At 46.8% G+C, this 27,226-nt stretch overlaps 1 protein-coding gene and 1 pseudogene across 1 annotated transcript in view; both read right to left on the bottom strand.

The window, feature by feature from the left end:
- The window catches only part of CELF4 (CUGBP Elav-like family member 4), a 748,518-nt gene that overhangs the window by 514,150 nt on the left and 207,142 nt on the right, over window positions 1–27,226 (bottom strand). The window lies entirely within an intron of this gene.
- Window positions 392–498, bottom strand: LOC130477199 (U2 spliceosomal RNA; annotated as a pseudogene).

Raw genomic sequence — 27,226 nt, 5'->3', positions numbered from 1 at the left:
AAGTGGCCATTTTCTCCAGGTGAACTGATCTCTATCAGCTGGAGATCAATTGCAATAGCGGGAGATCTCCAGATAGTACCTGGAGGTTGGCAACCCTAATCCAGAGACATTTGGACATTCATTACCTCAGCACAGGTTCATAGAATCATACAGTTGGGAGGGCCCACCAGGGTCATCTAGTATAACCCCCTGCACAATGCAGGAAATGCCAAACTACCTCCCCCCAAGCCCCCAGTGACCCCTACTCCATGCCCAGAAGATGGCCAAGATGCCCTCACTCTCATGATCTGCCTAAGGCCATAGAATCAGCATTGCTGATACAATACAACACATGAACACACAGGAAGCTGCCTTATACTGAATATAATAATATAATACACCTACCACTGAGCCAGGGTCCCTCCCCAAAATACAGTCCTCAAATAGAGGATGCATAAGATATTAAAATGATAAGAACAGATACTACACGTGATCTTAGCCAAAAGGCCACGAAGCCTTTATACAATAAATTTATACAATAAATAAGCCTTAAACATTATGCAGGGTATGGATAGACAGGGAGAAGCTTTTCTCCCTCTCTCATAATACTAGAATGCAGGGTCATCTGCTGAAGCTGGAAGGTGAGAAATTCAAAACAGAGAAAAGGAAGTATTTCTTCACACAATGCATAGTTAAATTGTGGAACTCCCTGCCCCAAGATGCGGGGATGGCTGCCAACCTGGAAGGCTTGAAGAGGGGAGTGGACATGTTCATGGAGGAGAGGGCTATCCTGGCCCCTGCTATGCTAATAAGTTCCTCCAGATTGGCCTTGCTACCAAGTTATTTCTTCATTTTGCTCCACACCTTTCCACCATGTGTGGTCCCTCCAAAATGGCTTCTCAGATCCATCAGCCAGTTCACAGCCCACACTCCCTGGTGGAAAAAAGACTCCAGAGGCCTCTCCACCTAAGGTTGACAGGTTCCTCTTCACCACCAGTGGGAGGTTTTTGGGGTGGAGCTCCAGGAAGGCGGGGTTTGGGGAATGGAGGGACTCCAATGCTATTGAGTCCAATTGCCAAAACGGCCATTTTCTCCAGGTGAACTGATCTCCATCAGGTTGAGTTGTAACAGTAGATCTCCAGATAGTACCTGGAGGTTGGCAACCCTATCTCCACTGTTTTCCTACCTCTGGTGTGCCCCTTTCCAGAATTAGGTCACTGACCTCAGCAGCCAGATATGGTCAGTGTCTGAGAATCTGGTCCTCTGTGTAGGTGCAATAGAGACCCCGGGAACCTCCTCCCCTCCCCTGATGACCACAGTAGTGGTACGCTGGAAATGGGAGAAGAGGCTTGAGTTGAGCCCAGACACAGCTGTCTTCAAAATTCTTATTTTTCAGCTGCTCTTTTTGCTTTATTGCCAATTTCATGCCATCTCCCTTTAAGAAAATGGAACTGTAGGCCAATTCTTGCATTCCAGAATAAAATACAATGAAATACACAGTGAATCATTCACTTTTATAGACACCAGACTGAACACTGTTAAAAGATATAATAATACTTCATTGCATTTTAAAAGTTTAATGAATGGCTCTTGTAAAACAATTATATTATTTGGCTTGGCAATTAGCATGTCAAAGTTGTTGATGATTGAAGTGTGTGAAATGTGAAGTCTTTATGTATAAAGAGCTGTGGACTCTAATCTGGAGAACCAGGTTTGATTTCCCACTCCTCCACATGAGCAGCAGACTCTAATGTGGTGAACCGGGTTCAATTCCCCACTCCTCCACATGAGCGGCAGAATCTAATGTGGTGAACTGGGTTGGTTTCTCCACTCCTCCACATGGGGAAGGGCTGTGGCTCAGTGGTAGAGCATCTGCTTGGAATTTAGAAGGTCCCAGGTTCAATCCCCGGCATCTCCAGTTAAAGAGACTAGGCAAGTAGGTGTTGTGAAAGACCTCTGCTTGAGAGCCTGGAGAGCCGCTGCCGGTCTGAGTAGACAATACTGACTTTGATGGACCAAGGGTCTGATTCAGTATGAGACAGCTTCATGTGTTCATGTGAAGCCTGCTGGGTGACCTTAAACCAGTCACAGCTCTCTCCGAACCCTCTCAGACCCATTTACCTCACAAGGTGTCTGTTGTGGGGAGAGGAAAGGAAGGTGATTGTAAGCAGGCTTGAGACTCCTTAAAGGTAGCGAAAATCGTGGTATAAAAACCAAATATTCTTCTTTTTCCATGATCTGAAAAGATTAGTCTAGCCTGGGCAGTCACCATGACACAAATAATTACTGGATTATATTTGACCAGTCAATTGGCCCCCAAAGCTAGTGTGGTGTAGTGGTTAGAGAGTCAGACTAAGGCTCAGAAGACCAGGGTTCAGATCCCCACTCAACCATTGGATGACTTTGGTCTAATCACTCTCTCTTAGCCTAACCTCCTTCACAGAGTTGTCTCAAGGATAAAGCAAAGAACTATGTACACACAAACACATGAAGCTGCTTGCCTGGTCCCTTTAACTGGAGATACCAGGGATTGAACCTGGGGCTTTCTGTATGCCAAGCAGAGGCTCTACCACTGAGCCACAGCCCCTCTCCATGGCTCTCCAGGGTCTCAGGCAGAGGTCTTTCACATCACCTGCTTGCCTAGTCCCTTTAACTGGAGATGCCGGGGAGTGAACCTGGGACCTTCTGCACGCCAAGCAGATGCTCTACCACTGAGCCACGGCCCCTCTGATACCATCCTCAGCAGCTCAGAAGAAAGGGAGAATAGGGAGCAGACGATGAGACAGGAGACAGAAATACCAAAACTGGTATCAACAGTGAAAAGGCTCACCCTCTCAACACACAAAAGTAAAGGCTGTTTCACGCAGTACACAGTAGAAAACCTGGGTTTCACACCAAATGTGTCCTCAGGAAGCGGTCAGCACCAATCACAGCTCTCTAGGAACTTTCCATACAGATGCATCGTCAGTCTGCTACATCTACCCTTGACATTTCTAGGTCAACATCTGAAGAAATTGCGAAGCCTGCTGTCGAACGAAAACTACTTCCCGAAATATGACTCCGCAAGAACCCTCTTTCCTGATGCACAAGTGATCCTAACCCCTCCTCCATCAAAACGGTGGCCCCAGCAGCTGGGTAAAGGGAAAAGGGTTGCATCTAATTACAAGGGAAGCTTTATCGGATCAATCAATTTAATGGTGACTCGGATGACGCTGGAAGCAGCTCAATGCTGATGATCAGGAGGCCTTAATAATCCCAGCAAATCAATGGGTGTGGAGTGATGGGGAAAGTTTTGGGAGGGGCTGTGGCTTAGTTTGTAGAGCATCTGCTTGGCATGCAGAAGGTCTCAGGTTCAATCCCCGACATCTCCAGTTAAAGGGACTAGGCATGTAGGTGATGTGAAAGATGGCAAAACAACCCCAAACGTTGCCTTGAAATCTCCACGGGGTCGCCATAAGTCAGCTGTGAATTCATGGCAAAAACAACAACAAAAAAGATTTAGAACAGACTCTGAAAAGAAGAAGAGTTGGTTTTTATATGCCAACTTTCTCTGCCACTTAAGGAAGAATCAAACCGGCTTACAATCACCTTCCCTTCCCCTCCCCACAACAGACTCCCTGGGAGGTAGGTGGGGCTGTGAGAGTGTGACTAGCCCGAGGTCACCCTGCTGGCTTCGTGTGGAGGAGTGGGGGAACAAATCCAGTTCACCAGATTAGCCTCCGCCGCTCATGTGGAGGAGTGGGGAATTAATCCCGGTTCTCCAGATCAGACTCCACCGCTCCAAACCACCGCTCTTAACCACTACACCACGTAAGACAGTGGAATCCTCTGAGCAACACCTATCATGTACACTAACTGGCAAAGTTGGATTTACCCCCGTGCAATCAAAGCGACACAGGGTTTTGCCCAGTCTCACAACTCACTTCTTATGGGTTTTATATATGTATAACTTTATAAATTCAAGCCTGCCTCCATTCCCTTGTTGAATTACTCCGTACATCCCTCCTGGTCCAGGGCTGTCAAAGATTCTCTTTGTTGATTTAGCGACTGAGTCAAGCAAACAAAGTTAATGGATTAGCTTTGTTTTCCCAAGTGGGGGGGGGGGAGAGAATAGTGCGGGACAAGGGAACAATGGTCTGAAATGATAAAAGGTTAAATCCAACTTCAGCTGAAGAGCCTATTTGATAATTACTGTTATCTGCTGATCCATAAAACTCTCCGGCGCAAACTGCAACGCTAAACCAAAAAAAAAGCTGACACTTTAATAGCACCATGTTTTGTAGCGCGGGGACACCTCGCCCATCTCCCCGCCCCGGGTCTCCTTGCCGTCAAATTCTTCATTTCCTCTCGGCCCTCTGACAGGCCGAGCTGACATGCGGGATTTGGAGAGCGCCGCAGAACTGCCAGGGGTCGCTGCTAATTAACGCTAAACTTTTCGCAGATGCACATGGCGACCAAGGGGAGGAGGGAAGAGGGCAGAGGAGAAAGAGGAGGCTTTGCTGAGAATGGCAACATTACTGGAATAGACATATCCGCACACGCACTTTGGCGCGATGAGGAAGAACAGAGAGCAAGCCGAACCCTTGCGAATGAGAAACCTCACCGCCTTTACTGCGAAAAAGGGACTTGCCGTCTCGTCTGCTTATGGCCATATGAACACATGAACATATGAAGCTGCCTTATACTGAATCAGACCCTTGGTCCATCAAAGTCAGACCGGTAGTGGCTCTCCAGGGTCTCAGGCAGAGGTCTTTCACATCACCTACTTGCCTGGTCTCCTTAACTGGAGATGCCAGGGATTGAACCTGGGACCTTCTGCATGCCAAGTAGATGCTCTACCCCTGTGCCACAGCCCCTCCCAAAGTGCAAGCCTGCCCTGTATTCCCCAGCAGGTTAAATGCTAAAATCTAGCCCTGTAGCACCTTAGAGACCAACAAGCTTTTGGGGGTAGAAGAAGAAGAAAAGTTGGTTTTTATACCCCTGTTTTTATACACCTTTAAGGAGTCTAAAAGCGGCATACAATCACCTTCACTTCCTCTCCCTGCAACAGATACCTTGTGAGGCAGATAGGGCTCAGAGAGTTCAGAGAGAACTGTGACTAGCCCAAGGTCACCCAGCAGCCTTCAAATCCAGTTCACCAGATTAGTCTCCGCCGCTCACGTGGAGGAGTGGGGGATCAAACCCGGTTCTCCAGGTCAGACTCCACTCACTGCTCCAAACCACCGCTCTTAACCACTACGCCACGCTGGCTCTGCAATCCAGCTTGAGATGCCTGCAGTCCAGCTTGATCCCCCATGCATGTTGAAAGGAAGGTGCCTGGGCTACCAGGTGGACTGCCCGGTTCTCGAAACCCACACATGAAGCTGCCTTATAGTGCATCAGATACTTGGCCCATCAACTTCACTATTGTCTACTCAGATTGGCAGCAGCTCTCCAGGGTCTCAGAGTCTCACATTTCCAGGGTCTCACATCCTCTACTGCCAGATCTGTTTAAAGTGGACATGCTGGGGATTGAACTTGGGACCGTCTGAGTGCAAGCAGATGCTCTACCACTGAGCTACGGCCCTTCCCCGATTAAATGTAAGAATAAATAGACAGAAGTTTCCTTTTGAAGAATACTGGAGACTTAGGCCTAATTCCCACTGAATTGGTTAAAGCTGTGCCTGGTCCATCAAAGTCAGGATTGTCTACTCTGACTGGCAGCAGCTCTCCAGGGTCTCAGGCAGAGGGTCTTTCACATCATCTATTACATGATCCTTTTACCTGGAGGTGCTGGGGACTGAACCTGGGACCTTCCGCATGCAAAGTAGAAGTTCTACCACTGAGCCACGGCCCCTCCCCAGTCTGTGAGTGTATCAGAAAGAAATTATGAAGTCGGACTTGACAGATTGTGCATTCAAGGAAGGGAAATGATCTCTTTTACTACTTAGCACGATGGAAGGCAGAGCTGAGGAGGCAAGGGCATTCTGCTGGGAAAAGCACCCAGATAAACGGCTTTCTTTAGCAGGCATTACTACCAAAAGGGCCATTCTTCAAGCGCTGACAGAGCTCGGAACGGCTGAGCTGCACGCCAAACATTAAAGGCCATTTGCTGCCCTCAATCTCGGGAGTCTCTTGGCATCGGGTACTTTTCTCCTGCCTTCCAAGTGGGTCTCTTCCTTATGTAGAAATGACATCACCTCCCCTTGCCGGCAACCCCCTCCGCACAGCGCATGACACTGGTTCGCTCTCTTTCTAAAAGAAACAGTTTTGCTTCCCTCTCCCCCAATCTTCTGTCTTAGCAACAATTCGAGATGGGAATTTGACAATGAGGTTTGGCCACAATGATGAAATGGAACCTCCAGGTTCAGTGGCAGTTACTCTGAATAACACTTGATGGGGAGACAACTGTCATTTATGCATGGGTACTTTCACTCCCATTCACACACACACCCCGGTCTGTCTCGGTTCTTCCTTGGAGTTATGCATGAGTTTTCCCTCCATTAGAGATGACCTTGCTGCCAGCCCTCACAAATCCCAGGACTTTCCATTCCTCTGTTAACCTGATTCTTTCCTCTCCCCTGAGCTCAGCCCGAGTGAAATCCCCATGCATAAGGCAAAGCGTGGGACACGCAAGCTTGGTTCCTCTCACAGCCAATTACAAAGCAGCATGTCCAGAGGCAGGGATTCAAATGCTTCCTGCTTCCTCTGAGGTCTTTCTGAGCAGAAGAAAGGCTTTTTAAAACTGAGGCTTGGATTTCTCCATGTTCTTCTTTTAAGATTGCTCCGTTTTTTGTTTCATGTTCCTAAAATGCTTTTTTATGTGGCAATTGGATTGGGGGGGGAGGGAACTTTTCTCTAACTACAGCTAATTACAATGCAGCATTTCAAGGGGCGGGGATTCAAATATTTCCTGATTTGAGTTTGGAGGCTGCTGGTGCATAGACTCCCAACAGGAAAGTGAGGGTCCAGCGAGCAACAAACCTCAGGTAAAACTAGGGCTGTTGATTCGGTTCGTCCCGAACTGAAAAACAGCCGAATTTTCCCCGATTCGGCTGTTTTTCGGTTCGGGACGGACCGAACTAAAAAAAGGTGAGAAACAAGAGAGCCGAATTTGCCGACTTTGGGGGTTCGGCAAATAAATTCAGCAGATTCGGGGTTCCTCCCCCCGCATGCCTTCAGGGGGCTCCCCTGAAGGCGCGTGGGGGGGGGGGCTTTAAATAGATATGTGCCTCCCAGCCGGGAGGCACAGATCTGTTTAAAGAGCCACCCGCCAGGCTTCAAGGGGCTTCCCTGAAGCCGGGCGGGGGGGGCTTTAAATAGATTTGTGCCTCTCGGCCGGGAGGCTCAGATCTGTTTAAAGGCCCCCCCGCCCGGCTTCAGGGAAGCCCCCTGAAGGCGCGCGGGGTGTGTGTGGAACAGATTTGTGCCTCCTGGCCCAAGTGCAGGGGAGAAACAAAGGTAAAAATAGATCTGTTTAAAGCCCCCCCCGCGCGCCTTCATGGAAGCCCCGTGAAGGCCCGTGGGGGGGTCGAATTTTCCCCCGAACTCCGGATCTCGCCCAAATTTCGGGGATCCGAAGTGGGGAAGTTCGGACTTCGACACGGCCCGAATTTAAAAGGGCCGAATTTTGCCGAAGCAGAACTTTACCAAAAAAAATTTTCAACAGCCCTGGGTAAAACTCCCATGCATAAATGACCAATGTTGGGACTTTGGCTGCTACATGAAACAGGATGCTGAGCTGGATGAACCACTGATTTGATCCAACACAGTTGCTCTGATGTAAAAACATGCAGCTGCCTTATACTGAATAAGACCATTGGTCTATCAAGGTCAGCGTTGTCTACTCAGACCGGCAGCAGCTTTCCAGGGTCTCAGGCAGAGGTCTTTCACATCACCTACTTGCCTAATCCCTTTAACTGGAGATGCCGGGGATTGAACCTGGAACCTTCTGCATGCTGAGAAGATGCTCTACCACTGAGCCACCACCCCTCCCCTATGGTTTGTGGGGGAGAGGAAGGGAAGGAGAGTGTAAGCCGGTTTGATTCTCCTTAAAAGGTAGAGAAAAATCAGCATATAAAATCCAGCTCTTCTTCTTTCTTGTGCTCCTGAATTTGGGAAAAATTTGAATGAAGCATGGAGGAAAGGGTTGTATGGGGAACATGGAAGGTGCATAGAAACCTCATCCTCCTGAAATGCTTCCTCGTGCTGCCTGTGCATTCGAGCAGGGAGAGAGAAACCACAGAGAAACAGGACTCTAACTCTCATGGCTATCCTCTGAAAGGAGCCACTGCCCCCATGACTGAATTAAGCCCATCGGCTTCTTGAATATATGAATATATGCCAAGCGGTATTCATTGAAGTGCTATCTGTTAAGTTATACACAATCCATTTAATGTTCTTAAAGGGTAAGTAAAGTTTACGTAGTGTATATTTCAGTATTCCATTACTTTAATGTCTTCCAGCATCACCGGAAAAAAAAAATCTCTCTTTGGTAGTCTTAACATTTCAGGAAAGTTCTCTTTGTGTTTTAGCCTTACAGATAAATTGATAAAGATTATTCACCCACAAAAAGTCACTTGCTTATACGGATGCCAGCCTCCAGGTGGGGTCTGGGGATCCCTGGAATTAGAGCTAATCTCCAAACTAAGGAGATCAGTCCCCCTGGAGAAAATGGCTGCTTTGGAGGGTGGATTTTACGGCATTATACCCTTCTGTCCTCCCCAGACTCCATCCCCAAATCTCCAGGAGTTTCCCAACCTGCATCTGGCAACCCTCCCCTCCTCATCCCCCACCAGCGACCAAAGGGGACCTGGCAACCCGACCTGTTTACAATGTACCCAGGTTTGTGTGTGTCAAGTGCCGTTACGTCACTTCCAACTTATGGCAAACCTATGAATTAATGAATTAGTGGGGAAACCAATCCAGTTCACCAGATTAGAGTCCACCGCTCATGTGGAGGAGTGGGGAATCAAACCTGGTTCTCCAGATTAGAGTCCACTGCTCCTAACCACTACACCATGCTGGCTCTCTCCACTATATAACACTGCATATTGATCTGGAATACTTTTGCAATAGTTACCTAAGCTCAGGAACTCCAACTAACTCCCTCATTCCAAGAATTGGGATGCCTATCCCACATTTTATTTTTTTGAGGGCAGCTGTGTTGGTCTGCAGTAAAAAAGTGAGATTTGAATCTGGCAGCACCTTAGAGACCCAGGCGGTATCCGATGAAGGGAGCTTTGATTCTCGAAAGCCCACACCCTGAAATTCTTGTTGGTCTCTAAAGTGCTACTGGACTCGGTTCTAGCTCTATCAAGCATTTGACTCTGGTTGTTTATGCATGGGTACTTTCACTCATGTTCGCCCCCAGTCTGTCTCGGTTGTTCCTTGGAATTCTGCATGGGTTTTCCCTCCATTAGAGATGACCTTGCTGCCAGCCCTCACAAATCCAGTCCCTTCCCATCCCTCTGTTAACATGATTCTTCCCTCTCTCATAAGCTCAGCCCGGGTGAAATCCTCGTGCATAAGGCAAAGCGAGGGACACACAAGCTTGCTTTCTCTCACAGCCAATTACAAAGCAGCGTGTAAAGAAGCGGGGACTCAAATGCTTCCTGCTTCCTCAGAGCTCTTTCTGAGCAGAAGCTTTTTAAAACCGAGGCTTGGATTCCCCCCCCCCCCTTTCAGATTGCTTCGTTTTTGTTTTTTTGTTCTTAAAATGCTTTTTATGCAGCAATTGGTTTTTTGCGGAGGGGGGTTTCTCACAGTATCTCTACAAAGTAAGCCAATTACAAAGCATCATTTCAAGGGGCGGGGACTTGATCTGAGCTTGCAGACTGCTGGTGCATAGATTCCCAACAGGAAAGTGTGGGTCCAGCCAGCAACGAACCTCAGGTAAAACTCCCAGGCATAAACGACCTCTCTCTGACCAGAAGTCGGCTCCAAGTCACTTCAAACAAAGGTGCACCTCAGCAATCAGTTGCTATTATATTGCAATATTAAAACACAGTCCCTTACGCAGCAGTCCCCTCATTAAGTTTGCTCCAAGTTAGCCGATCGTAGAATCAGAGGTATCAACTCTGTTGATTGATCCCACGATCATGTATCGCGAGTCAAAATTAATTAGGATGGCAATAGAAAAGGCATTGCAACCAATTACTTGGACAAGATACCATCTGGGCAGCCCACGCAAGTTACTCTCAACTCACTCACCGGAGTTACAATTACTAGTAATGTTCTACACACTTAAACATTGCACATTTCCTCTCTCGGACAATCTCTATGTCCCTAAGGTAGCACGCTCAACATTGTCGTTCAAAAAAACCAGGCCAGCAGAAACCCCAACCCCTGGGCAATGCCAATCCCAAGCTCAAGATGGATGCAAACTCCAAAGGGCTGGGAGAGTCTTCCCGCCCTCCGTCCCCCCTTTCTGCGGAGTCCCCTCGCATCGTTCATCGTAACTATAAAACATTCATGTGCGCTTCTGACCAATTGGAAGGCCCTCTGGGGAAGCCATAAAGGGGGGGCGTCGGGGTTATAATGAATGTAAATGCCAGGTGTTTAAGCCGGGTAATGGGCAATTTGCAACTCTCAGCAATATGCACAATAAGCAAACCTCACGTTATGGCACCTGATAGCGGCGCGATGGCCATTCGGAGCGAATGAAACATTTTACGACCTCTATGTGGCCCTGATCTCATGATCTAATAATAGTCCAGACCAAATTAGTTCCTGCTATAATGTGTTGGAGTGTCAGGGGGTGGCATGTGCCGAGAGGGGGGCGGGCGAAGGGGGCACGGGATGAAAATGATATCTCAGGTGTCGAAGCCAGAGTTTCTCAGGACCAAACGGCGAATTGCAATGGGGGATGCTCTATCTCAGACAATAACCTTCTGCCCAAAGTGAAGAGGTTGGCATCGGGCCTTTCATAACCGCCTCGCCGGGCCCTTTTTCAGAAGGTGGCTGTCAAGAAAACAAAACCAGGATCTTCCCCGTGAAAAGTCTGGGTTACAGGCAGCAGAAAGCTGGAGAGAAACAGAAGCTTCTAACAGTGCATTAAAAAGGGCTCCCCGACCTTTCTGAGCCTGCAGGCACCTTTGGAATTCTTACCCGAGGTGGTGGATCCAACCCCAAAACGGCTGCCAGAAGAGGCAGAACCCACCATATAATGACTGCCTCAGGAGGCAAAGCCTCAAACACATAGAAAGCCCAAGTGCAGGGGAGAAACAAAGGTAAAGGTAGTCCCCTGTGCAAGCACCGACCCATGGGGGGACGTCACATCCCGACATTTACTAGGCAGACTATGTTTACTGGGTGGTTTGCCATTGCCTTCCCCAGTCATCTACGCTTTACCCCCAGCAAGCTGGGTACTCATTTTATAGACCTTGGAAGTGTGGACGACTGAGAAAAACTTGAGCCAGTTCCCTGAAACTGACTTCCGTCAGGATCGAATTCAGGTCATGAGCAGAGCTTTTGACTGCAGTACTGCAGCTTACCATTGTGCCGCAAGGGAGAAGGGGGATTTATAAAATACACTGGGAAAGAGGAGTCAGAGGGAATAAAACCAACACTGCGGTGGCAGCTGTCACTGAAACAACTTTCTGAAACCCTTTGGTAGGCACCAATAAAGGTGTCGAAGGGTGCGATGGGCCCATGAGCACCATGATGGGGACCCCGGCATAAAACAATTTGCCCCAAACTCTGTAGTTAAACCACAGAGTTTTGGATGAATCCTAGAGTGTCACCCCGATGCCATGACATCACTTCTAGGTTTTTACCAGAAGCGACATCACTGTGTTATTATGTTTATCACAACCCAATTTGGGTTATAACTAGGGTTGCCAAGTGCCCAGTGGTGGCAGGTAAAATCCTGCCAATCCACCGAACTGCCCGACGAAGTGACGCGGATGCTCTGGCAACCTCAGCTAAAACTCTATGGAAACCGGCCGAGATTGCTAGAGTGTCCGTGTGACACGGGGTGTGCGTGCGTGCTGCTCCAGGCGCACACGCCCATCATGCACCAAGGCCGCATTTCCGCAAAGTTCCCGCCGGTGGAGCTACGGGGCCTGGCAAGCCTAGTTATAACAGAGTTTGTGCATTAAGAAGAGAAGAAATGAAGAGAAGAGCAGTAGAAAAGAAGACAGGACAAGAAATGTTGAAAACATCCGATATTTTTTAAATAGTGATAGAGAAAGTCGGCATAATATTTTTTAAAAAGAAGTGACATCACACAATGATGCAACACCAGTGGACATGTCCTTTCCCCCAAATCCTCCTAGCGGGTTGCCAGTTGCAGCTAACATCCCTACATCTACAGCCAATGTAAGAATGTAAGAACATAAGAAGAGCCCTGGTGGATCAGGCCAGTGGTCCATCTGGTCCAGCATCCTGTCTCACACAGTGGCCAGCCAGTTCCTCTGGAGGTCCAGCAACAGGGCATAGAGGCCGAGGCCTTACCCTGATGTTCCCTCCTGGCACAGGGATTCAGAGGTTGACTGCCTCTGAACATGGAAGTTTCCTTCAGTCACCACGGCTAGTAACCACTGATAGACCTATCCTCATTTCATATGTACCAGCCCAGTTCCTTGAAACCTACTCGAAGTGGGCATTTTTTATGGCATGAAATAGATTTTTTTCCCCCTGGGAAGTGTGGCTATTAGCGACTGCTTCACTCGGGCAGTAATATTTTTCACCCGATTTGCAAGATAGTCTAAGTGTAGTGAATGGGCTCCCTTCCTTATTGCGACAAAGCAATATTGCACAACTCTCCGGAGACAGTCTCCCGTGCAGATCTTCTGAAACCCGTCAAACGGTGCCAGGAGTCGAAATCTATTCCAGGTAATAATGAAACTGATGACCCTAAAAAAGAGTCTTTCGGAATTCACAACCGGTGAAAAAGAAACCAGCGGCACCTCGAGCCTCAGCAATTTAATTCTGACTCTTCCCCCTCCTTCTTGTTGACAGCTAATTGCTCCTATATTTATACATATTTCAGAAGGAGAAAATGAACCCCCAAAATGTGTGGTGCGCACATGAAAGACACCCTTGGTGCCAGTTACACAGTTACACAGATGTACTCACTGAGTGACCATCGTACAGTTCATGACTGGGGAGGGGCCATGGCTTAGTTTGTAGAGCATCTGCTTGGCATATAGAAGGGTCCCAGGTTCAATCCCCGGCATCTCCTGTTAAAGGGACTAGGCAAGTACGTGATGTGAAAGACCCCTGCCTGAGACCCTGGAGAGCTGCTCCCGGTCTGAGTAGACAGTGCTGACTTTGATGGACCAAGGGTCTGATTCAGTAGAAGGCAGCTTCATATGTTCATGTGTTCAGGTTCAATCTTCGGCATTTTCCGTTAAAGGGACTAGGCAAGTAGGTAGGGTTGCCAGGTCCCTCTTTGCCACCGGCAGGAGGTTTTTGGGGTGGAGCCTGAGAAGGGCGGGGTTTGGGGAGGGGAGGGACTTCAATGCCATAGAGTCCAATTGCCAAAGCGTCCATTTTCTCCAGGGGAACTGATCTCTATCGGCTGGAGATCAGTTGTAGTAGTAGTAGATCTCCAGATAGTACCTGGAGGTTGCCAACCCTACAAGTAGGTGATGTGAAAGCCCTTTGCCTGAGACCCTGGAGAGCTGATGCCAGTATGAGTAGACAATACTGACTTTGATGGACCCAGGGTCTGATTCAGTAGAAGGCAGCTTCATGTAGGGGTGGGGGAATGGCTCAGTGGTAGAGCATTTGCTTGGCATGCAGAAGGCCCCATGTTCAACCCCTGGCATCTCCAGTTAAAGGGACTAGGCAGGTAGGTGATGTGAAAGACCTCTGCTTGTGAACCTGGAGAGCTGCTGGCGGTCTGAGTAGACAATACTGACTTTGATGGACCGAGGGTCTGATTCAGTATACGGCAGCTCATGTGTTCATGTTTAACAAGGAGGCCAGCAATCAGCCGATCATAAGAATCCTAAATTCCCCATTCCCTTTTACTCTAGGGAAGCCATTCCTTTGGAGTTAAATTATGCCCCAATCCACAGCTGCACTCAGATGGAAATTTGCCTTCTCAGATGGAAAAATGCATCATATTCTTCAAGTTTGTTGATGTAACACACATCCTGAAACGCTGATGTGAACCATGAGCCATGTTTTAAGACACGGGGACTAACCATTTTTACATAAAGCCACACAGAATAAAAGGCTTGTATATATATATATATTGTTACCTTGAACAATGTTTGTGTATATGTCAGGATGTGTATTGTAAAAATGTGTATGTATGACCGCTAAGGAAGGCCTCTAAAAGGCTGAAATGCGCCTGGTCAGATTTTGGTCATTTTATGTACTAACATCAACTGTGTATGTGTTGGTAATATATGTATTATGTTTGAGCTTTTTAGGAAGCCTGCTTTTTTAGACCCTGTGTTTTTAAATACAATTGTGCCCAATACATTAAAAATGGATGTATTTGTTGTTTTATTAGATAATGTTTAGCTCAACCCTTTGGTTTCCCCTAACTTTCAGGTTGAGTTTCCCCTCCCTTTTTTCTTCAGCCAGTTGCACAGTTACATAGAGGTACTTATCAAGTAACCATTGTGCATTTTTTGACAAGGAGTTAGGGTTGCCAGGTCCCTCTTTTCCACCGGCGGGAGATTTTTGGGGCGAAGCCTGAAGAGGGTGGGGTTTGGGGAGGGGCTTCAATGCCATAGAGGCCAATTGCCAAAGCGGCCATTTTCTTCAGGTGAACTGATCTCTATCAGCTGGAGATGAGTTGTAATAGCAGGAGATCTCCGGCTAGTACCTGGAGGTTGGCAACCCTACAAGGAGGCCAACAATTAGCCAATCATGTGTGTGTGTGTTAAGTGCCGTCAAGTCGCTTCCGACTCATGGCGACCCTGTGAATGAAAGTCCTCCAAAATGTCCTATCTTTGACAGCCTTGCTCAGATCTTGCAAATTGAAGGCTGTGGCTTCCTTTATTGAGTCAATCCATCTCTTGTTGGGTCTTCCTCTTTTCCTGCTGCCCTCAACTTTTCCTATCATGACAGTCTTTTCCAGTGACTCTTGTCATCTCATGACGTGACCAAAATACGATAGCCTCAGTTTAGTCATTTTAGCTTCTAGGGTCAGTTCAGGCTTGATTTGATCTATAACCCACTGATTTGTTTTTTTGGCAGTCCACGGTACCCGTAACACTCTCCTCCAACACCACATTTCAAAGGAATCTATTTTCTTCCTATCAGCTTTCTTCATTGTCCAGCTTTCACACCCATACATAGTAATAGGGAATATGATGGCATGAATTAATCTAGTCTTGGTGTCCAAAGTCACATCCTTACACTTCAAAATCTTTTCTAGCTCCTTCATGGCTGCCCTTCCCAGTCTCAATCTCCTTCTAATTTCTTGGCTGTAGTCTCCCTTTTGGTTGATGGTGGAGCCAAGGAATAGAAAGTCTTGAACAATTTCAATTTCCTCATTGTCAACCTTAAAGTTGTGTAATTCTCCTGTAGTCAATCATAAGAAGCCTAAATTCTCCAGTTCTCGATTCCCTTTTACTCTAGAGAAGCCATTCCTTTGGGATTAAATTATGCCCCAATCCACAGCTGCACTTAGATGGAAATTTAAGATGAACTTTCTCCTGCATTTCTCAGGAACTGGAAGAATGCAGTGGGGTGTACGGGGGAAGAACCATACAGTTCAACGGGCAAGGTACTGCTTATGTTAATTCAGTGAATGGTTCAATCAACTGTGTTCACACTTGGCTTGTTTTGTAGATCTCAGAGCAATCTAAAGAGTGAGTCAAGTGTGAAGGAAATTGAGAATTTTTTTTAAAAAAAGAAAACCTACTTTCCACCGCCAAAAAAATCCCACTTTTTACCCCAAAAACCTGTTATATGCTTCTTCCAACAGGTTCCAATGGTTTATTTATTTATTTACTTGGAAGAGTTTGACCCTACTTTCTGCTCCATAGGGCCACCGAGGCAGCTAACGAATTAAAACGTACTCATTAAAGTATCATCTTAAAAGCCATTAAAACCGATACACCAATATGCCATTGAAACAATTGAAAACCAGAGCTTAAAATAAGTAGAAAAGATTAAAAAAACAACCTTTAAAACACTGGGGCAGGAGAAGGGATCACTGTGGGAATGCCACTGAAAAGTCTTCGTCTGCTGGTGGAAGACAGCAACAGATGGGGTCAGGAGAATCTCCGTGGGGAGACAATTCCAGAGTTTTGGTGCCACTACTGAGAAGACCCTCCCCCGGGCTGCAACCTGCCTAAGCTCAGAAGGCAGTGGCACCTTTTATGGTTAGTAAAATTCAGGCTCTTTCTTTTTTGAGATCATTTCAGAAACCTCTCACATCTGGCAGAAGAGTTTCCAAGAGCCACATCATGGGCAGGCTGAAAGGATGAACAGAAAATTCACACAAAGTGCAGCACAGTATCCAAAATGGGAGTGAGATGGTCATTTCTGAAGCCCTTCAGTCTGGGACCCTCATACCTATGAGACCGCCTCTCCCGTTATGACCCCCTGTGCTCCCTTCAGTCATCCTCTACAGTCCTCTTGCAGGTGCCCAGTCCCAGGATGGCTTAGTCAGCTGGCACCTGGGGAAGGGTCTTCTCAGTTGTGGCCCCTACCTGTGGAATGCACTCTCTGATGACACCATTGCCCTGCCAGACCTGTTCAATTTCCCCAGAGCATGCAAAGCCGAATTGTTTAAGTTGACCTTTGAACTGTAATAAGGTTGTGCAAAAAAAGGGGAAAAAATCAGTAAATTTCGGGTTTATTAGGCCCGATTTTTTTGGTAACGCCTAATTTCGGGTTTATTTTCAGTTTGCACAACCCTAAATTGTAATGCACATATTTGAGGGTTTTTTTTTGGTAGTGGCATAGTGTGAGCCGCACATTTTAATAGTTTAACATTTCAATGTTAATATTTTGCATTCATTATCTGCTTTTAGGTCGATTTAAAACAGTATAGTTTTAATATTGTCAGTCGCCACAAGACCCATTGGGTGAGCGGCGACTAAAAAAATCTAATAAACAAACAAATAAATGCATAAATAAATATAGAGGTAAATAAAGCAGTAATTAAATAAATTTTTGATCCCACTGGACCATACACATTTTTATACATGGATACACAAACATTTAATTCGTGAATATCACTCTCCAACAATTTGCTGTCCTCCCATATTTGCCCTTAATAGATTATGGTACAATCTGCAGACACACAAACTAAATCACTCTCCTAGATGAGATCACACATTTGGAGCACAGCCCAACTCAAGAACAAACCACTACTTTGAGGAGAATCGCACATATGCGGAGGAAGAAAATATCTTTGTTTACCACTGCCAGGCCCTATTTTCTGGTATCTTGGTCACTGTACTTATTTTGCCTTCTGGAGAATGTTCCGGAAGGTTTACATCTACACTGCTAATGAACCCCCTGTGGTCTGTTCTGAATGGGGGTCAGGAAAGTTCCAGGCCAAGCTCAGAATGTTTCCTCCTTGGTCTCTAGTCATGTCTCTTCCCAACTGTCCACCAGATAGATCTTGGAACGTACCACAGTTCTGCATGTTAACCTGATTCGGGTCCGGATTGGTAACAATTCTGTTACAACAGAATAAGCATTACATTTGCAAATTGCCAATGACAGGGCTGCCCAGAGGACACATGAACACATGAAGCTGCCTTATACTGAATCAGACCCTTGGCCCATCACAGTCTACTCAGACCAGGAGCAGCTCTCCAAGGTCTCAGGCAGGGGTCTTTCACATCATCTACTTGCCTAGTCTCTTTAACTAGAGGTGCCGGGGATTGAACCTGGGACCTTCTGCATGCCAAGCAGATGCTCTACCACTGAGCTACAGCCCCTCCCCTGTAGGATCCAGGAACACTTACTTGTGTGGTTTTAAATTGTGTTATATATTTAGTGTGAGCCAGCATGGTGTAATGGTTAAGAGTAAGTGGACTCTTCTAAACATTAGGAAGAATTTTCTAACTGTTAGAGCGGTTCCTCAGTGGAACAGGCTTCCTTGGGAGTTGGTGAGCTCTTTCCTGGAGGTTTTTAATAAGAGGTTAGATGGCCATCTATGACCTTAGGCAGGTGGTGAGAGGGAGGGCATCTTGGGCATCTTCTGGGCATGGAGTAGGGGTCACTGGGGGCATGGGGGGGAGGCAGTTGTGAATTTCCTGCATTGTGCAGGGGGTTGGACCAGATGACCCTGGTGGTCCCTTCCAACTCTATGATTCTATGATTGTATGACTCTAGCCTGGTGAACCATGTTGGTTTCCCCGCTTCCTCCTCAGGAAGCCTGCTGGGTGACCTAGGGCCGGTCACCGTTCTCTCAGAACTCTCTCAGCCCACGAGGAGGCAGGCAACAGCAAAGCACCGCTTGCCTTGAAAACCTTACGGGGTTACCATAACTCAGCTGTGATGTGATGGCACTTCACACACACACAAATTATTTATGTGTGTGTGTATGTATGTATTATTATCAGGGGGCTAGAGCAACTGGGAATTTGAGTGATAAAAGGCCCGTTGCAATGCGGCGATCCCCACTTCCGAACCAGACAATGGATTGGTGGGTAATTGCCCACCAATCTAAGCAACCTGGCAACCCTACTCCCAGGTTATACGTGGAAGTGATGTACAAGCACTCCAGTTGCGGTAGGGTTGCCAACCTCCAGGTACTAGCTGGAGATCTCCTGCTATTACAACTGATCTCCAGACGATAGAGATCTGTTCCCCTGGAGAAAATGGCCGCTTTAGCAATTGGACTCTATGGCATTGAAGTCCCTCCCCAAACCCCGCCCTCCTCAGGCTCTGCCCTAAAAACCTCCAGCCGGTGGCAAAGAGGAACCTAGCAACCCTATGTGCCGTTGAATGATGCCCCTTCCCCCAAGTCTGGCTCAGATTTCATTTTGGAGGGGTTAGTTACAGGCTGCCCAATGGAACAGGGTTAAACTGAAGTCTCTGGGGCACTGCCCCGCGAACCAAGTTGAAACACAGCCACTTTCAAAAGCAGATATTTAGGCCAGGCCCCAGGTCCGACAGGTTTGCTTCCATCAAGGCAGCCCCAAACTAAATTAGTTTTCCCCCATGGCTGTCTTTAAACTGGGTGTCATGCTCTACCAATCGTCGGATCTAATGGAGAGGTCAATTTGAGAGATTTGCTGTAGGTAGGCCAGAAAGAGAAGACGGGTCATTTTTCATCTGATTGCCTTCCTTTTGCAAGAGGGAAGAGAAAGAAATCTTTCTCAATAGCACTTTAAAGAAGTTGAGCAGATTTTCCTAACTTCTCTCTCCCCCAGGCTTCATTTCCAGACTTAGTGGGTCTTACCGGTGATTATCGAACTAAAGACAATCCTGGGATTACAAATAATTTGGTGCCTGACTCAGCAGTTTTCACTTCTAATTTCCTAAGCATCTGTCATCTAGGCCACAACCTATTCCCACCCCACATCCCACCGACTTTGCTGAGATGGCATTCCTACATGATTGGGGGAAAATGGAAGAGAGGGGAAAAAAATACTACCACAATGAGTGAGAAGGTTTCTCTCAACCCAGAGTACAAAAATAAGAGACAATAAGAGATGAAGGCATACAAAGCTATCTTCTTTCTTTCTATCTATCTATCTATCTATCTATCTATCTATCTATCTATCTATCTATCTATCTATCTATCTATCTATCTATCCATCCTCATACAGCTATAGTAGGGTTGCCAACCTCCAGGTAATAGCTGGAGATCTCCTGCTATTACAACTGATCTCCAGCCAAAAGAAATCGGTTCACCTGGAGAAAACGGCAGCTTTGGCAATTGGACTCTATGGCATTGAAGTCCTTCCCCCCAAAATCTGAAGCTCAAAACAAATATTACATAGAAGAAGAAAAAGAAGAATTAATTTTTATACCCCAATTTTCTCTACCTTTAAGGAGTCTCAAACTGGCTTATAATCACCTTCCCTCCCCCTCCCCACAACAGGCACCTTGTGGGGTAGGTGGGCTGAGAGAGTTTGGAGAGAACTGTGACTAGCCCAAGGTCACCCAGCAGGCTTCATGTGGAAGAGTGGGGAAACCAACCTGGTTCACCAGATTAGAGTCCGCTGCTCACATGAACACAGGAAGCTGCCTTACACTGAATCAGACCCTTGGTCTATCCAAGTCAGTATTGTCTACTCAGACCAGCAGCGGCTCTCCAGGGTCTCAGGCAGAGGTCTTCCACATCACCTACTTGCATAGTCTCTTTAACTGGAGATGCTGTGAACCTTTGGACTCTTCCGCATGCCAAGCAGATGCTCTACCACTGAGCCACGGCCCCTCCCACAGCTCATGTGGAGGAGTGGGAAATCAAACTCGGTTCTTTAGATTAGAGTCCACCACTCATAACCACTATGCCACGTTGACTCACATGGACGTGCTACCTAGATAAGCTAATGGGCACACCACACTCATACATGTCCGGGGAACAAGACGAGTCTGAAGAAACTACCTGCAAATAAATCGGGTTGTTTTGAGAACCTCACTTTTGCCTTGGGTGTAATGGAGCCTTCAATGGAGGATATAATTATTTTTTACACAGAGGGAAATTGATGTCTTCATTTTTTTTAAGTGTGGATTTGGAGTTGCTTTTAAAAAAAAAACAATTCTAAACAAGCATTTTAATTGGATCTTAGCCCATTAAACAAGCTCTAAAAAGCCGGCCTAGAGTGTGCGGAGGAAATCTGTTGAATACGGAAGACTAATGAGCTTTGTTTCCCCTAAGGAACACGCGTGCTGTCTCTCCCGAGGCCGGCTTTCCATGTCAAATTTCATTGATTTAACGGAGGGTATGATTTCAAATTGATTTAGCTAGACCAGTGCAGCTGCGTAGATGCTTGTAAATTGGCACACGCCTAATGTATCAATTTTTTACTTATTTCAAAAAGGAACGGGCTTGAACAAAAAAAAGGGGGGAGTTGCAGCAACCAAACCCCCAAGGCAAGAAACCAGCAATTGGGCTGGAAAGTTGCCGGATCAAGGCTCACCTCGGCCACAAATGCATTTTCATTAGGGTTGCCAGGTCCCACTTCGTTAATGGTGGGAGGCTTTTGGGGCGGAGCCTGAGAAGAGCGGGGTTTGGGGAGGGGAGGGACTTCAATGCCATAGAGTCCAATTGCCAAAGCGGCCATTTTCTCCAGGGGAACTGATCTCTATCGGCTGGAGATCAGTTGTAATAGCAGGAGATCTCCAGCTAGTACCTGGAGGTTCAGCAAACTAGAAACAGCACTTCACAAAGCTAGACACAATGATTATAAAGTAGTGGTATTTAATAACATATCTACCACTGATAGTATGTAGGCAAAAACATGTGTTGTTAATTATTGCCTTAAAAGTAACACCAAAGAGAGGACTATGCCTTGTTACAAACAAATAACGGTATTATAGGTAAGTCCATGAAAGGGGGTGCCAACCTCCCTTTCTTCCACAGATATGCTTCTTGAGAGTAGCAATTCAGTAGTGCAGTTGTTCTCAACAGAAGCCCGGTGATCTTTCTGTTTCAGCGATTAACGCCTTCTTCAGGGACCAACGCTGGCTGTTATTAACATTCTCTGCACTACTGAATTGCTACTCTCAAGAAGCATATCTGTGGAAGAAAAGGAGGTTGGCACCCCCTTTTTATATTTGACAGATGCATTTTTCTAGTTAAGGTCATAGTGCTGTTTTTTCAGTCTAACCTCCTGGAGGTTGGCAACCCTTGCCTAAGCAGTTCCTTTTTTTTTCACCCAGCAGGTTTTGTAAGAATGGGGGAGGGAAAAGCAAAACCTGCCATGGAGGCCGGTCCAGTCTCAATATTAGCCACTTAGCCACAATCACAGAGCAAATCCACCGAGGTCCCCCTTCCCTCTGCTCAAGACATTCTTCACAGGTCAGTAATCGGCATTTAAAGGCCGCATCTTGTCCCGGTGTCCAGCACGACTTTTTTTCTCCCTTCCCCAATTAGCTTTCATTTGCTTCCAACAGAGTACACATGGCTGCTCTCCGAAACTCCAAGCTTTTCAAAATGTCTCTTTTAACCGGCTTAATGGGAAATGACAGATGATGAATTCATAAGCAGGCGTGTGGGCAGCGAGGAGAAATCCCAGACGCTGCAGCCAGGAAACCGGGCTTCTGTTACGAGATTCGGCAGGCCCGGGAAAGATGCAAGGGCAGCCTTTATCGGGGCCCTTATGGTTTGATTGACAGTGCCTGGGTTGTAGCTCCTTTGCTGAACATACCGCAAGCTCGGGATCAAAGCATGCAAACTCAGAAATGCCAGAAGCCAAAGGGGGGTGGTCCTGAATAAGAAGCAGTCAAGAGGGTTGAATTTCCATTCATCAAGAAATGCAGAAAGTTCTAAAAATCAAATTTCCGTTGAATCCGGAAACTCTGTTATTAGTAATTGAACCTGTTAACTTGGACAGAAATTTTGGAGAATTGTTTGGATATATGACAACGGCAGCCAGATTAATATTGGCAACATTTTGGAAACAAGGAGATACTCCAGATTTGGAAAACTGGCAACAAAAAATGAATGAATTTGTGGTGATGGCTAGATTGACCAGTTTGTTAAAAGAGAAGACGACTGAAGAATTTCAACAGAAATGGGAATGTTATTTTGATTATATATGCATTTTCTAGCTAGCCAGAGTTATTAATCTGGCTCTGAACCTGCTGCTGTATTTAATATATTATTAAGCAAAATTGCAGCCCTTTAACCCCGTTGCCTTTGCGCTAAGACAACAACATACACATACCATATTAGATTCCATTTTTTTTGCATATTTCAGAAAAGGAGCAGATTAAATAATGGATGAGGTTCCCATTAGCTCCGAATTTTGCTTATTTCAAGCAAGCCCCCCATTCATTTTAATCAAAATTGCTCCAGCACTGAATATTTTAAAGTGATTTGAAAGGAGTCCACCCGCACACACACCCCGTGCTCTCCTTAGTGCTTATTAAATTTGCGTTTACACATCTGATAGAATGACCCATCCAATTGCCTTAGAAGAGGCCACTTTCGTCTCGGCCGACAAACAACACGTCTGTTTCCAAGAACTGCAAGAGAGATCGCAGAGCCCTCAATCTGGATCTAGATGCCCAGCCAAAGCTTTCAGAAGAAATATCCTTAGACTTCATGGGCCTCAAAAAAAGAAAAAAGAAAGACAAGAAGACAAGATCACTTGCTTAATTTTAAATAAAGCAGTCAGGTGGGGTGAGCAATGCACAACTATAAGGGATCTTTCACACATGCTGAATAATGCACTTTCAATCCACTTTCAAGACACTTTGCAGCTGGATTTTACTGTGCGAATGGCAAAATCCACTTGCAAATGATCGTTAAAATGCATCGAAAGTGGATTATTCAGCATGTGTGAAGGTGCCCAGGCCCATTTGACACATTACATAAAGGCACACACAAAATTGAAGAACTCCCTGCTCCCGGATGTGGCGACAGCTGCCAACTTTGAAGGCTTTAAGAGAGGAGTGGGCATGTTCATGGAGGATAGAGCTATCCAGGGCTACTACTCAAAATGAATATTAGTCATGATGCATACCCATTCTCTCTAGTATCAGAGGAGCAGGCCTATCCTATTAGGTGCTGTGGAACACAGACAGGATAATGCTGCAGCTGTCTTGTTTGTGGGCTTTCTAGAGGCACCTGGTTGGCCACAGTGAGAACAGACTGCTGGACTTGATGGGCCTTGGTCTGATCCAGCATAGCTTCTCTTATGTTCTTAAGCTGCCTCCTACTGAATCAGATCATTGGTCCACCAAAGTCAGTACTGTCCACTTGGACTGGCAACAGCTCTCCAGGGTCTCAGGCAAAGGTCTTTCACATCACCTACTGCCTGGTCCTTTTAAATGGGGATACCAGGGATTGAACTGGGGACCTTCTACCTGCCAGTCTGATGCTGTACAACTGAACCAGAGCCCTTTCCCATATCTCCTCCTGAATTCAAGCTTGTCATCACAATTTCCCCACCCCAGACCCAGAACCAGTGTGGTGTAGTGGTTAACAGCAGTGGACTCTAATCTGGTGAACCGGGTTGGTTTCCCCATTCCTCCACATGAAGCCTGCTGGGTGACCTTGGGTCAGTCACAGTTCTCTCGGGGCTCTCTCAGTCCACATGGAGGCAGGCAATGGCAAACCACCCCCGAAAGTCTCTTGCTTTAAAACCCCTACGTGGTCGCCATGTCAACTGCGACTTGATGGCATGCACACACACATATCCAGAAGTCTGAAAAAGGTGATTGTCAGTCCATTACGTGATAGTTTCACCTAGGGTTGCCAACCTCCAGGTACTAACCATATATCATCTGGTACCCCACCCATCTCCAGCCGATACAGATCAGTTCACCTGGAGAAAATGGCCGCTTTGGCAATTGGACTCTATGGCATTGAAGTCCCTCCCCAAACCCTGCCCTCCTCAGGTTCCACCCCTAAAATCTCCAGGTATTTCCCAACCCAGAGCTGGCAACCCTAGCTTCACCATATCACCCAAACACATTTCTTCATGACTTGGAGAAGTGAGCAGGAACATGGCCAGCCATAAAAAGGAGAGTTACATAAATGGGAATTCAGCATATTTACTACGCCCCTAAAAAAGCCCAAACGGTTGTGAGAACCGGCTTTCCGATTTTCCTCGGTGACAAAGTTTCACGTGAGACAAGTAGGAGGTTACAATCCATGCAGCACTTTGTAGCATGTGGAGCGGTCGTTTTCCATCATCCTAATCTCACCCTCAGGAAAGTTTCCTGACTTTCCGCCAAAATTTTCCTTTGCTTAATTCCCTCCGATGGCACCTAGTAAATTTCCCTTTGTACCTTCCTAAGCACTTCATCTCCCTCTTTGGAGTTTACACCTCTGCAGATATATGGAGATGAATATCATCGCTCCCTCAGCCATCGTTTGGCCAAGCTGTACATATTTGGTTCTTTAAATCTCTCCTCATAAGTCATTCACTTGGGTCCCTTTATCATTTTTGTGTTGCTCTTGTCTAAACCTCTTCCCAATTTGCTAGCAGCCTCCTGGATGCCACGAAGCAACTTCTCCCGCCCCTGAAAACACACCAAGAAGAAGAAGAGTTGGTTGTTATATGCCGACTTTCTCTACCACTTAAGCAAGAATCAAACCGGCTTAAAATCACCTTCCCTTCCCCTCCCCACAATAGACACCCTGTGAGGCAGGTAGGGCCAGAGAGGTCTAAGAGAGCTGTGACTAGCCCAAGGTCACCCAGCTGGCTTCGTGTGGAGGAGTGGGGAAACAAATCCAGTTCACCAGATTAGCCTCCACCACTCATGTGGAAGAGTGGGGGAATCGGACCCGGTTCTCCAGATTAGAGACCATTGCTCCAAACCACTGCTCTTCACCACTACACCACGCTGGTACACATCTCTAGCAAAGACAGTAGCATCATTGTGGGGAAGGGAATTTCTTCCACCTCCCCAAAAATATTCTCTTCTCAAAAAAGATATAGCCACCGAAACACCTTATTTACTTCTTCTTCTTTTTTGCTCTTTTCAAGGGGGGGGGGGTTTCTCTTTCATTTCTCTTTGGTTTCTCTTTGAAGAGAAACCAATGCGCCCCTTTTTTGGTAACTTGCAGTTGTTTTATATTATACACCACAGGGTGGTGCTCTAAGAGGAGGATAGGAAGGTTTAGGGTTGCCAGGCAGTGATCGGCAATAGGTTCGGGGGCTGGGGTTTTCTGGTGATTCTTTGTCACTTCCAATAAGTACACAAGGCTTATTTTTTCTTCCTGTGGGCAATGGGACATAAGAACTTAGAATCATAGGGTCCATTGAAGGCATCTAGTCCAACCCTCTGCGTAATGAAAGATCAGCCTATAGGATCCCTGACAAGTGTTTGTCCAGCTTCTGCTTAAAGATTGCCAGTGAGGGGGAGCTCACCACCTCCCTAGCTGATTCCTCTGTTGAACAACTCTTACTGTAAAAAAAAAAAATCCTAATATCCAGCCTGTACCTTTCCGCCCGCAATTTAAACCCATTATTGCAAGTCCTATCCTCTGCTGCCAATAGGAACAGCTCCCTGCCCTCCTCTAAGGGACAGCCCTTCAAATACGTCAAGAGGGCAATCGTGTCTTCCCTCAACCTCCTCTTCTCCAGACTGAACATTCCCAACTCCCTCGGCCTTTCCTTGCAGGGCTCGGTCTCCAGGCCCCTTATCATCCTCACATGAACACATGAACACATGAAGCTGCCTTATACCGAATCAGACCCTCAGTCCATCAAAGTAAGTATTGTCTACTCAGACCGGCAGCAGCTCTCCAGGGTCTCAGGCAGAGGTCTTTCCCATCACCTACCTGCCTAGTCCCTTTAACTGGAGATGCCGGGGATTGAACCTGAGACCTTCTGCATGCCAAGCAGATGCTGTACCACTGATCCACAGATCCTTGTCGCTCTCCTCTGCACCCATTCCATTTTGTCCACATCTTTTTTGAAGTGAGGCCTCCAGAACTGAACACAGGACTCCAGGTGCAGCCTGACCAATGCAGTGTACAGTGGGACTATGACATCTTGTGGTTTGGATGTTATGCCTCTGTTGGTACACCTGAAGTGGCTATACACTAGGGTTGCCAGCTCTAGGCTGGGAAATACCTGGAGATTTTTGGGCAGAGCCTGAGGAGGGCAGGATTTGGAGAGGGGAGGGACTTCAATGCCATAGAGTCCAATCGCCAAAGCTGCCATTTTCTCCCGGTGAACTGATCTCTATAGGCTGGGGATCAGTTGGAATAGCGAGAGCTCTCCAGCCACCACCTGAAGGTTGGCAACCCTAGTACACACACACGTAGCCTCACTGTGAGCCCACAACTTGAATTCCCTCTCCAGAACTCACACAAGGGTTGCCAACCTCCAGGTACTAGCTGGAGAGCTCCTGCTATTACAACTGATCTCCAGCCGATAGAGATCAGTTCCCCTGGAGAAAAGGGCCACTTTGGCAATTGGGCTCTATGGCAATGAAGCCCCTCCCCTCCCCAAACCCCACCCTCCTACGGCTCTGCCCCAAAAATCCCCTCTGGTGGCAAAGAGGGACCTGGCAACCCTAACTCACACCCACACACTCTTTATTTTTCTCCTTTTGCAAGGATCATTGATGTGCAGTGCATTCCTATGAAACCCATGGGCTTAGACTGCACTCACTTTGCATAGAACGGCACGACTAATATCCATACTTTGTATTTAGAGTCCCCAACACCCATTCTTGGCGAACGTTCCCTTTCTTTTTTTCC

The sequence above is a fragment of the Euleptes europaea genome, chromosome 4, assembly GCF_029931775.1.
Source record: "Euleptes europaea isolate rEulEur1 chromosome 4, rEulEur1.hap1, whole genome shotgun sequence".
NCBI lineage: Eukaryota > Metazoa > Chordata > Lepidosauria > Squamata > Sphaerodactylidae > Euleptes > Euleptes europaea.
This window is presented reverse-complemented; position numbering and strand designations above follow the sequence as displayed.